The following is a 13284-nucleotide window of genomic DNA, read 5'->3' on the forward strand; positions in this document are numbered from 1 at the left end:
ATACAACTAGCAGGGTAAATAAAGGGGAACCAGTGGATGTAGTATATTTGGATTTCCAAAAGGCATTCGGTAACGTACCACATAAAAAGTTATTACACAAGATAAAGGCTCATGGGGTTGGGGGTAATTAAGTACAGGTAGACTACCCTTTATCCGGACTTCCGAAAACCAAAACCCTCTAAAAACCGAAGGTTTTTTCGTTCAGCGTAAGTCGTGCGTACGAACGAAAAAACCTTCGTTTTTTTTTAGAGGGTTTCGGAAGTTCGGATAAAGGGTAAGTCGTGCGCACGACCCCCCCCCCCCCCCCCCGCGGACCCCGCCGGCCCCGACAACCGCCGACCCCCCCGCCGGCCCCGACAACCGCCAATTCCCCCCCCCCCCGCCTGGACCCCGACAACCGCCGACCCCGACAACGGCCGACCCCCCCCCCCCCCCGCCGGCCCCGACAACCGCCGATCCCCCCCGCGGACCCCGCCGGCCCCGACAACCGCCGACCCCCCCCCCCCCCAACGTACCCCGCCGGTGCCGACCCCGACTGACTTACGCTGAGCGTCAGCGTAAGTCGTGCGCACGACGACCCGCCGACCCACCTTCCGAAATCCGAAATTCTCCTTTATCCGAAACTCGGCTGGTCCCGAGGTTTTCGGATAAAGGATAGTCTACCTGTAGCATGTTTTGAGGATTGGTTAACGGACAGAAAACAGAGTAGGGATAAATGGGTCTTTTCAGGTTGGCAGGCTGTAGCTAGCGGGGTGCCACATGGACCAGTGCTGGGGCCTCAGCTATTTACAATCTATATTAATGACCTAGATGAAGGGACAGAGTGTAATTTATCCAACTTTGCTGATGATGCAAAGGTAGGTGGGACAGTAAGCTGTGAGGAGAACATAGAGTCTGCAAAAGGATATAGATAGACTAACTATGCAATAAGGTGGTAGATAGAGTATACTTTAAAGAAATGTGATGTTATTCACTTTTGTCGGAAGAATATAAAAAGAGTTTTTTAAATGGTGAGAAACTTTTAAATCTTGATGTTCAGGGAGATTTGGGTGGCCTCGTGCAAGAAACACAGAAAACTAGCATGCAGGTACAGGAAGCAATAAGGAAGGCAAATGGCATGTTGGCCTTTATTGCAAGGGCTTTGGAGTATAACAGTAAGGAAGTCTTACTAAAATTGTACAGGGCCTGTGAGAACACAACTGGAATATTGTGCACAGTTTTGGTCTCCTTATCTAATGAAGGATATACTTGCCTTGGAGGCGGTGCAACGGTGGTTCATTAGATTGATTCCTTGAATGAGGGCTGTCCTATGATGAGAATATGTAGAATGCTCTATACTATCTGGAGTTTAGAAGAATGAAAGGTGATCGCATTGAATCATACAAGATTCTGAAGGGATTGACAGGGTAGATGCTGAGAGATTGTCACCCCGGCTGGAGTGTCTAGAACTAGGGGGCATAATCTTAGGATAAGGGGTAAGCCATTTAAGACCGAGATGAGGAGGGATTGCTTCACTAAGAGGGTTGTGAATTTTTGGAATTCTCTGCCCCAGAGTGCTGTGGGTGCTGAGTCTTTGAGTAGATTCAAGACTGAGAAATATAGATGTTGGACTCTCGGGGAATCAAGAGATATGTAGATCGGGCGGGAAAGTGGAGTTGAGGTCGATGATCAGCCATGATCTTATTGAATGGCGGCGCAGGCTCGAGGGGCCGTATGGCCTACTCCTGCTTCTATTTTTTATGTTCTTAGCACTGAAACATTGGCTGCATCAATCGTTCACACTGGAGCATTGTCACGATTAGGACTGTAATATTGGGCTGCATCGATCTTCAAACTGGAGCATTCTCATGCTTAGGACTGTAACAGTGGCTGCTTCAATATTTCACGCTGGAGCATTCTCATGATTAAGACTAATATTGGGCTGCATGCATGTTGCATTTCCAGTGTGAAAATGAGGATCAGACGCAGCTGTAGTGAATCGGTTGAGCTGCGATAAAGAATCACAGGTTACGCCGTACGGTTCCAGTCTGCAGATCCATGAATTGAAAAATCACTGACTTTTACTACCCAGAAGGAAGACATTCAGCCCAACGTACCAATGCCGGCTCTCTGAAAGAGCTGTATATTTACACCCGTTCCTCAAACGCCACCGCTTCCACCTGCTCATTTTTAAAAATTTTAATTATTTCTTCACTTCACTTATAAATGTTATTACGAATTCTGCTTCCATCATCGTTTCCGGTAAGGCATTCCAGGTACTAACAGATCCCATCCTAAAATAAATATCTTCTAATCTCGAAATTATTTTTTGCTGGCGAGATTTTAGTTGTCATATTGGTCAGCTAGCCTTGTGAATTTTTCAACACGTCTTTCCGAAATTCACTTAACGTTCTTGGTTCACTTTGCCTTCTTTCTTCTCATAGCTAAAAGCTCTCATCCCTGGTAAGATCTTAGTGAATCTATTTTGCACCGTCTCCATGGCCTTCACACCCTTCCCAATGTAGGGCGCCCTGAAGTGGTCGCAGCAGCTGAGGTTTTGCACTGCTGTGCAATTCTCCTGCATGTGTTTCCATGCGCTGTGAACTCCGAGACAGAACATTTCTCTTTAAATTTCAAAGACCATCTTTACAGCCAATCTGCAAATCTGACCATGGCCTATTTTATTTGCTGAGAAACGGTGGAACATGATTAGGTCATTCAGCAGTTCGAGTCTTTTCCACCATTCAATCATATCATGGCTAATCTGTATCTTAAATCCACTTAGACGCCTCTGTTCCATGTCCGCTGATATCTTTGCCGAAAGAAACTTCTTTCTATTTAATTAATCACAATTTATATTGTGCAGCGTCCACAGCCTTTTGAGGAGGTGAGTTCCAGATTTCCAATAACCTATGTGTGAAATAGTGCTTCCGGATCTCATTCCTGAATGGCCTAGCTCTAATTCATAGATGATGCCCCCTTATTCTGCATCTCCCTATTGGAGGAATTTGTTTGTCTGTATCTACCTTGTGAAATCTCTTTTTGACTTTAAATATTTCGATATGATCAACCCAACCGTGTAAACTCAAGGAAATACAAACCAGGTATGTGCAACCTGTCCTCATTTTTAACTCTGCAAGCACTGGTATAATTTTAGTGAATATGCACTGTACTTGATATTCGGTGCTCAAAACTGAAAGAGGTCTGACCAAGGTCATGTAAAACGGAAGCATCGTGTCCTCCTGTTTGAATTCAAACGCTTTGTGAAAAGGGACAGCATTCCATTGGCTGTTTTCATCATTTTTTGTACCTGTGCATTAGCTTTTACTGATTGGGGGTTATCTGTCTTCATTCCAAATGTATTTTGTAAGTATTCATTTCTCAATATGTTACTTTCTAATTACACACAAATGCATTCATACATAAAACAGACACACACAAATACCATAGAAACATAGAAGATAGGAGCAGGATTAGGCCATTCGGCCCCTTGAGCCTGTTCCGCCATTTAATGAGAACATGGCTGATCATCCAAATTCAGTACCCTGTCCCTGCTTTCTCCCTGTATCCCTTGATCCCTTTAGCCTTAAGAAATATATCTAACTCCTTCTTGAATATATTTAATGAATTGGCCTCAACTGCCTTCTAGGGTAAAGAATTCCACAGGTTCACCACTCTGGGTGAAGAAATTCCTCTTCATCTCTGTCCTAAATGGCTTACCCCTTATCCTTAGACTGTGACCCCTGGTTCTGGACTCCCCTGCCATCGGGAACATCCTTCCTGCATCTAGTCTGTCTAGTTCTGTTAGAATTTTATAAGTTTCAATGAATATAAGCCAAATCAACCGAATCTCTGCCATCCCAGGTATCAGTCTGGTGAATCTTCGCTGCACTCCCTCCATGGCAAGAACATCCTTCCTCAGATAAGCCGACCAAAACTGCACACAATACTCAAGGTGTGGTCTCACCAAGGCCCTCTACAACAGCAGCAAGACATCCTTGCTCCTCTATTCGAATCCTCTCGCTTTGAAGGCCAACATATAACTTGCCTTCTTAACCACCTGCTGCACCTGCATGCTTACTTCAGCGACTGGTGCACAAGGACACCCAGGTCTCGTTGCACTACCCCTTCTCCAAATCTACTTGTAAGGGGTTTTCCTCGAGAGGTTTCCCTGAGGTTTCTCTCTCTAGAGGCCTCTCTCTCTTGCACAGTAAAACTTTGAGTGGTTCGACCCACTCACCCCTTAGATTCTATAATCTGGACTTAGGTGCAGGAACTGCAATGCAGAGAAGACTCTTGTAGACCAAGTTTGATGAATAAAAATGAAATTTTATTGCAAATGGAAAAATATCAAAGCAAATGCAACAAAGACAAGAGTACGGTACATGGGAGGGAAAAACAAATACAAACAAATCATAACGACATTATACTAACTAAGGCAAATATAGGCATCTTATACTCTACAAAGATCATCATGAAAATAAAGAAACACATGGAACATCGAGGGACAACAACTCATGTTAATTGTACCCTTAAATCCACCCCCTTATTAAACCTAACTAGATCTGATTGTGAAGGGCCAGAAACATGCTCACCAATCCCACTAGGAAGTGCAAGGTTTTGAAAACGAGGCTGCTGGGGCTGCAACGACTGTCCGATTTTAAACTGTCCTTTTTCTCCGCTCTCTTTGTGACTGTCCAAGCTTGTTGATTCAAGCTTCCTCCAACGTTTTCTCCCAAGCTGTGTCTTCCTCCTCAAGCTGCGTTCCGGGGTGCTGCGTCCTGGTCCTGTGTCTCAACTCGTCCAAGCTGTCCCTGGGGTCATTGCCCCTGTTGAGCCGTGTCCCACTGCCGTGTCCTCCAAGCTGCTTGTTCAGCTTGCCTCGAGTGTCGCTTCCAACCCGGTGCTTCTGCTTGTCTCAACTGCTGAAAAGTCTCTTCAGTTATACCTTTCTTCCTGAGGCTTCACTTCCCCCCCCAAAATCAGGTAAGTCTTTGTTTTAACTTTTGGTGGGCTTTGAGCACAGCGGGGCAGTTATTATATTTTAAATCATTTTAAGCGGCTGGTAACAGGCCCATCTCTGGTTTGAAATGGCTCTCATTGTTTTTAATTTCGTGCTAATCCTGTTACCGAGCCCTTGGTGTTGTCCTCATGAATAAGTTATTGTCTCTTTCATCTGGGTCAACATTTAGATGGCCTCTGTCTCCAGCCAGATCTTGAGTGGATCTGCATCTAATCCATATGCATGCCTGTGGGTCTGGCTTTGTCCTCTCAGAAACAGCTTCCAGAACTTGCTATGGGTTCAATCCACATAGTTGTCTGAGGTTGTGCAGGAACCATTTTAAAGTGTCCCAATGAGCTGGTCACATGATATGGTGGCCATTTTGTATGCCCCTTTTTTTTTCTTGGCTTCTTTTAAAACAGTCTTTAAAATCATGGCCTCTTCTGCCCATTGATCCTTATTAATATGAAATCCAATTTTGCGAATCCTACATACTGCCGTTCAGGTAATTATCTGCCGTTCAGATAATTATCTGCCATCCTGTTTTTGCCACCAAAGTGATATACCTCGCATTTATCCACGTTATACTGCATCTGCTATGCTTCTGCCCAATCACCCAACCTGTCCAAATCGTACTGGAGTTTCACGACCTCCTCCTCACAGCTCATACGCCCACCCAGCTTTGTATCATCTGCAAACCTGGAGATATTATATCTAGTTCCCTCATCTAGATCATTGATATATATTGTGAACAGCTGGGGTCCTAGCACCAATCCCTGTGGTACCCCACTAGTCACTGCCTGCCACTCAGAAAAAGGCCCGTTTATTCCAACTCTTTGCTTCCTGTCTGCCAACCAGTTCTCTATCCAAGTCAGTACCTTACCCCCAATCTCATGTGCTTTAACTTTGCACGCTAATCTCTTATGCGGGACCTTATTGAAAGTCCAAATACATCACATCCACTGGTTTTCCCTTTATATTCTACCAGTTACATCCTCTCAAAATCCAGTAGATTAGTCAAGCACGATTTACCTTTTGTAAATCCATGTTGACTTTGTCCAATCCTGTCACTGTTTTCCAAGTGCTCTGCTATTACTTCTTTTATAATGGATTCTAGCATTCTCCCCACTACTGATGTCAGGCTTACTGGTCTATAATTTCCTGTTTTCTCTCTACCACCTTTTTGAAATAGTGGGGTTACATTAGCTACCCTGCAATCCATGGGAACTGTGCCAGAATCCATTGAAATTCGGAAGATGACCAGCAATGCATCTAGGCCACTTTTGTAAGTACCCTAGGATGTAGATCATCAGACCCTGGGGATTTATCGGCCTTTAATCCCGTCAATTTCCCTAACACCATTTCCCTACAAATACTGATTTCATTCAGTTCCTCCCTCTCATTAGACCCTATGTTCCCCGACATCCATGGGAGGTTATTTGTGTCCTCCATTGTGAAGACCGAACCAACGTATGTATTTAATTGGTCAGCCATTTCTTTGTTCCCCATTATAAATTCCCCTGATTCTGACTGCAAAGGACCTACGCTTGACTTCACTAATTTTTTTCTCTTCACATATCTATAGTTATACAGTCTGTCTCACTAGTTCCCCAATTTCAGGGAGAGAAGCGCCAGGTTCCCTCATTTATTTACTATAACAGACACCAGCACAGTAAAGTGCTCCACACAGCTTAATAAACTCTGGCCCCCCTCCCCACTTCTATTGGATCTCCCAATGCGGTTCATAAAGGTGTAACCAAATATATGGAAGCCTCGTCCAAAGAATGAGCTATTAAGACCTGTGACCAAAAGTCTCCTCAAAGCTTACGGTTTTAAGACCATCTTACAGGAGAAGACGAGATGCTTTGGGAAGGAGATTCCAGGCAGCGAGGCGCAGGTTATGGCAGACCATTTGTAGTGTGACGAGACCGGAGTCATATAATCATTGAATCTTCTGATCATAGAATCTGATCGCACAGAATGAGGCCATTCGGCCGGTCTTGCATGTGCCGGCTCTTTGAAAGAACTGTCTAATTTAGTCCCACACCCCAGCTTTTACCCCATAACCTTGCTAACTAGTTCTCTTGAAATACATGTCCAATTGCCGTTTTAATGTTTCTATGGAATCTGATTCCACTATCATTTCAGGTATTGTGTTCCAGATCTTAAAAACTCACTGTGTGAAATAAGTCCCCTAATGTCCCCTCTATCTCTTTTGCCAATTATTTAAAATCTATGACCTCTGGTTTTCGATCCACTCGGCAAAGAAAAATGTTTTTGCCTTACTTGCTCTAACAAAATGCCTCATAATTGTGAATACTGCTTTTATGGCCTTCCCTTAACCTTCTCTGCTCTCAGGAAAACAATTTTTTCTGATAGGAACAAATCAACTGTGTCGAAGAAGTTCCAGCTACTTCCATAAAATGCAATTGCATGGAGGAGTGAAAAGACCAGCATATCTGGAGTGGAATTCGCACCCACTCCTCCACAGGAGACTGTGACCTGAACGTAGCGCCTAGCCTGCTCGGCCATCAGTACTCATGGAGGAATTGCTCAACATGCCTGAATTTCCAGAGCCCCAGAGAAAGTTCCATTTATTCTGGTCTGCCGTAAATGCTGCTGGAAGTCTCAGTGACATTAAACAACATCACTTCTGTCCCACACTAAAAACTCTCAATCCTTCGCTTCCGTTTTCTTTTATAGACATTTCACTGATCGAAACCACACTAGTGACGTAGGAAATTGATTTTAAGTGATTAATGTTCTGAAGGAGCTCCCCAATTGTCCTTCGCTAATCTCCTGAATCAGATTATTCTCGCCAGGTTCCTTTGAATAGAATCATACACCACCTGAGGTGGTCAATCAGCCCATCGTGCCTGTGCCAGCTCTTTCGTAGAGCTATCCAATTAATCCCAGTCCCGGCTATTCCCCCATATCCCTGTAACTTTGTCCCTTCCAGTATTTATCAATTTCCCCTTTAAAATTACAACTGAATCTGCTTCCACCACCCTTTCAGACAGTGCAGTCCACAACACAACACAACAATTCGTTGTTTTAAAAAAAAGTCTTCTCTGATTCTTCCTCGACGTGGACCGGCTGTAGAGAAGGTTAAGGGGAGACCTAAAATTAGTCATTCTAATTATGTGACTGTTGCCAGTTTTGTTCAGACAGAGTTTTGACTGGAACGTCACACCTGCCTCACAAAGGACAATGAAGCAGGCGAGGTTGTAACCTTTGAGAAAATCTGAGGCCCATCAGAAATGTTTGTGTATCAGAATCCCTAACTCTTTCTATTCTGTTTAAAGTTTTACCATTTATTGTACATTACTTGAAGAGAAATGAATACAGGGCTATGGGGAAAGAACAAGGAAGTGGGATTAATGGGTTAGCTCTACCAAAGAGCTGGCACAAGCATGATGGGCCAATGGCCTCCTTCTCTGCTGTATCATTCTATAATTCTATGATTACCTGGCACCTACAATTTTGTCTCTGGCACTTAGTGAAGCGGAGGCCAGTTTTCACTCTTAAACCAGTAATTTTAATATTAAGCAAAAGATGCAGCATTTTCAGCACAGTGACACAGCCGTAGGAAGTCAGAGCCAGGGATCGCCGTGAAAGCAACATGAAAGGTTGAAAAAATATCCACCCATCGGGGAACTGGAAACAAAGACTCTGATGCTCTTCTGACTGAATTAGCTGAGCCTGGTTAAAATTTCCGTCCTTGTCGCTTATTACAGAGAGGTGGATGCTGGCTCCGCCCCACTGCTTCAACTTGTCCTCCTGAATTCCAAGGTGTACAAGGAAGTCAACCATCAAATCATTCATTGACCACAGGGATCAGGCAATGTTCTGATGGCCTTTGTCCTTGTCAATATCTCTTGTCTATTTCCTGGTGTTTCCTGAAAATCTCTGTATCCCTGGCTGTGTTTTTCTGTGCATTTCCTCCTGCAAGTTGATTTTGAATGAATACCTGTATTTGTGTCTTTTGAATTAAATAGACGAAGGCATCAGGCGCTTCTCTCCATGGCACTGGGGAACTAGTGAGACAGACTTTAGAGTGAGGCACTAGTTATTTCGAAAAGCAAAGAAAACATGTGTGTATCTGGACTTGGTCGAACACAGTAAACAGATTTGAAGTTGCAAATGATATTTTCGTTTCGGAATTGAACAGCTTACAACTCCTCAAGCTAATTAATATTGTGGTAATTTTACTCTGCACCTGCTGTGATCTGTGGGGATTGTCCATGTTCTGAGATGAATGAAAATACAGTGAGGTGACAGAAAGACCAGATGCCAATGCCCACAGTGAGTTCCACTGGTAGAGCCGGATTGTGTAACTCAGTGAGGACAGGGCGTTCCCTGGAGTGGAACCGGAAGAATCAGCAGGACCTTGACATCATTCTGGGGAATCTGCTCCCTTTGCACAATGGGCCAAATGGGCTCCTTCTGTGCTGTATCATTCTATGGCTCTAAGATTAGGTGGCACCGACAAAGTTACCTCTGGCACTTTCGTTGAGTATATTCAAAGCTGAGATAGATAGATTTTTGGATTCTGGTGGAATCAAGGGATATGGAGATCAGGCGAGAAGGTGGAGTTAAAGTAGACGGTCATCCATTACACTATTGAATGACGAGGCAGACTCAAGGTGCCATATGGCCTGGAGCGGGGGGCTTTGCTGGTGCTGTTGGGAGGGTTTAAACTAGCGTCACAGGGGGATGGGCACCAACATATAGAAGTAGAAAAGAAGAATAAGGTGCATAAAAGAGTGAGTGTGTTGGATTATGCAAGACAAGAAAGTAGTACTAGAGCCAGAAGTAGTACTGTATTAGATAGGAGCAGACTTAGAAAGTCTACTAAAAATTCAAAAATGGCTTTAGAATGCATGTACATAAAGTATGGTGAATAAGGTTGTTGAGCTACAAACTAAATTAGGCGTGTGTCACTATAATGTCGTGGAAATAACGGAAACGTAAAATTGCGAAGACTGGGCGCTTAATATTCAAGGGTACAAGGGTGTTCAGAAAAGATAGGGAAGGAAAAAAGGGAGGTGGGTGGCAGTGCTGATTAAGGAAGACATTGTAGTGTTGGAAAGGGAGGATGTTCTTGAGGGAACAAGGACAGCATCTATTTGTTTAGAGTTGATGAGCAAAAAGGGTATGATCACGCTATTGGGGTATTCTACAGGTTTCCAAATAGTGAGAGGAAGGTAGAGGAGCAAATCTGCAGGGAAATCGCAGAGATATGCAAGAGCTATAGCGTGGTGATATTGGGGGGCTTTAATTAACCAAATATCGATTGGGATAAGAACATAAGAAATAGGAGCAGGAATAGGCCACTTGGCCCCTCGAGCCTGCTCCGCTATTTAAGAAGATCATGGCTGATCTTTGACTAAAAGCCACTTTGCTGCCCGCTCCCCATAACCCTTCACTCCCTTATCTTGCAATAATCTGTCTATCTCCACCTTAAATGTATTTAATGACCCAGCCTCCACAGCTCTCTGGGGCAGTGAATTCCACAGATTTACGACCCTCTGAGAGAAGAAATTCGTCCTGATCTCAGTTCTAGAAAGGCGACCCTTTATTCTGAAACTATGCCCCCGAGTTCTAGATTTCCCCACGAGGCCAAACATCCTCTCTGCATCCACATTGTCGAGACCCCTCAGTGTCTTATGTGTTTCAATAATATCACCACTCATTCTTCTAAATTACAAAGAGAAGAGGCCCAACGTGCTCAATCTTTCCTCATAAGTCAACCCCCTCATCTCTGGAATTAACCTAGTGAATCATCTCTGAACTGCCTGCAATGCAAGTATATCATGCCTTAAATAAGGAGACCAAAACTGCACGCAGTACTCGAGGTGTGATCTCACCAGTACCCTGTACAGTTGTAGCAGGACTTCCCTGCTTTTATACTCCAATCTCCTTGCAATAAAGGGCAACATTCCATTTGCCTATTTAATTACTTGCTGTACCTGCATGCTAAGTTTTTTGTTTCATGCACAAGGACTCCCAGGACCATCTGAACTGTAGCATTTGGTCATCTCTTTCCATTTAAATAATAATTCGATTTTTTTTATTTTTCCTGCCAAAGTGGATAAGCTCGCACTTTCCCACATTATACTCCATCTGCCAAATGTTTGTACATTCAATTAACCTATCTATATCCCTTTGCAGATTTGAGTCCTCTGCTCAACTTGCTTTCCCACCCATCTTTGTATCATCTGCAAATTTGGCTGCATTACACTCGGTCCCATCATCCAAGTCATTAATATAGATTGTAAATAGTTGAGGCCCCAGCACCCCACTAGTTACCGTTTGCCAAGCAGAAAATGACCCAATTATCCCGACTCTCTGCTTTCTGTTAGTTTGCCAATTCTCTATACATGCTAATATATTACCCCCAAATCCGTGAGCTCTTATCTTATGCAGCAACATTTTATGAGGCACCTTACTGAATGCCTTCTGGAAATCCAAATGAACCACATCCACTGGCTCACCTTTATCTACCCTGCTCGTTACATCCTCAAAGAATTCCAGCAAATTTGTTAAACATGATTTCCCTTTCATAAAACCATGCTGATTCTGCTTGATTGCATTATGATTGTCCAAATGCCCTGCTACCACTAGGGTAATGCTAGCAAAAAGGAAAAAGGGGTAGACATTTTTGAAATTAGTTCAGCAGAATTTCCTTGACTAATATGATTTGGCCCAACTAGTGAGGAGGAATTGCTGGATCTGGGCTGTGGAATGAGCTGGGCCAGGTCAACCAAGTGGCTGTGGGAGAACACTTGGATTCGAGTGATCATCGTTTCATGAGATTTAGATTAGCAACGGAGAGGAGCAAACAACTATCTGGAGCGCTAAATCTAAACTGGGATAGAGCCAACTACAAACTGCGAAAGGATCTAGCCAGGGTAAAATGGAACCAAAGACTGTCAGGAACAACTGTAGTGGAACAATGGGTGATCATTAAGGAGGAGATGTTCCAAGTACAGGCTCGGTACCTTCCAACAAGAGGGAAGGGAAAAGGAACCAAAGCAAGGGCTGCTTGGATGACGGGGGAGATAGAGAAGGTGATGAAACAAAAAACGAAGGTGTATGATGCATGTCAGGTGAATTCTTCAAGGGAGAACCAGACCAAATACAATAAGTTGAGAGGGGAAGTGAAGATGAAAACAAGATTGGCAAAGAGAGAGTATGAGAGTAGAATCCCAATTAACATAAAAGGCAACCCAAAAATCTTTTACCGGCATTTAAACATTAAGTGGATGGGGCCTATTAGGGACAAAAATGGTGTTATATGCTTAGAGGTGCAGGGCAAGGCTAGAGTACTCAATGGGTGCTTTGTATCGGTGATTATTAAGGAGGTGGATGCTGACAAAATGTCAGTAGAGGTGGAAAAGTTAGAATCAATGGAAGGGGTGAAAATTGACAGACAGCATGTACTAGAAAGGCTGGGTATGCTTAGAGTGTATAGGTCGCCTGGTCCAGATGGCTTAGATCCCAGGTTGCTAAGGAAATTGTGGGAGGAAATAGCAGAAGTGCTTGCCATAATTTTCCAATCTTATCTAGATGCGGGGGTAGTGGCTGAGGATTGGAAAGTGGCAAATGTGACTTCAAGGAAGGGTGTAAGGACAATCCTGGTAACTAATGAAATAAAAACTGAAAATGCTGGAAATACTCAACAGGTCATGCAGGATCTGTGGAGAGAGAGAAAGACAAAGACAGAGTTAACGTTTCAGATTTCCAGCATCCACAATATTTTGCTTTTGTCCTAGTAACTACAGGCCGGTCAGTTTAACATCAGTGGTGGGTAAAGTTTTAGAAACAATCATCAAGGAAAAAATTACCGGGCACTTGAAGAGGTTTAAGCTAATTGAGGAGAACCGACACGGATTTGTAAAAGGCAGACCGTATTTCTTTAACTAATTGATAGTTGTGATGAAGTAACAGGGAGGTTTGATGACGGGAATGCAATGCATGTTGTCCACATGGATTTTAGGAAGGCGTTTGCAAAGTACCACATAGAAGGTTGGTTAACAAAATTGAGGTTCATGGAATAGGTGGATCAGTGGCAGCTTGGAAAATGAATTGGCTTAAGAACAGAAAACAGCGAGTTGTGAAAAATTGCTGTTTTTCAGAATGCAAGATTGTAGACAGTGGTGTTCGCCAAGGGTCAATGCCAGTGCCACTGCTTTTTTGATATATATGAATGACATGGATATTGGAATACAGAGTAGATTTTCAAAATTTGCCGATGACATCAAACTAGGGGTTTGGCTAATAATGAGAATGATACTGCA

This window comes from Somniosus microcephalus, unplaced genomic scaffold (genome assembly GCF_052327205.1).
Source record: "Somniosus microcephalus isolate GS21.2 unplaced genomic scaffold, FLI_Smic_1.0 unresolved_chr2, whole genome shotgun sequence".
NCBI classification, from domain to species: Eukaryota; Metazoa; Chordata; class Chondrichthyes; order Squaliformes; family Somniosidae; genus Somniosus; species Somniosus microcephalus.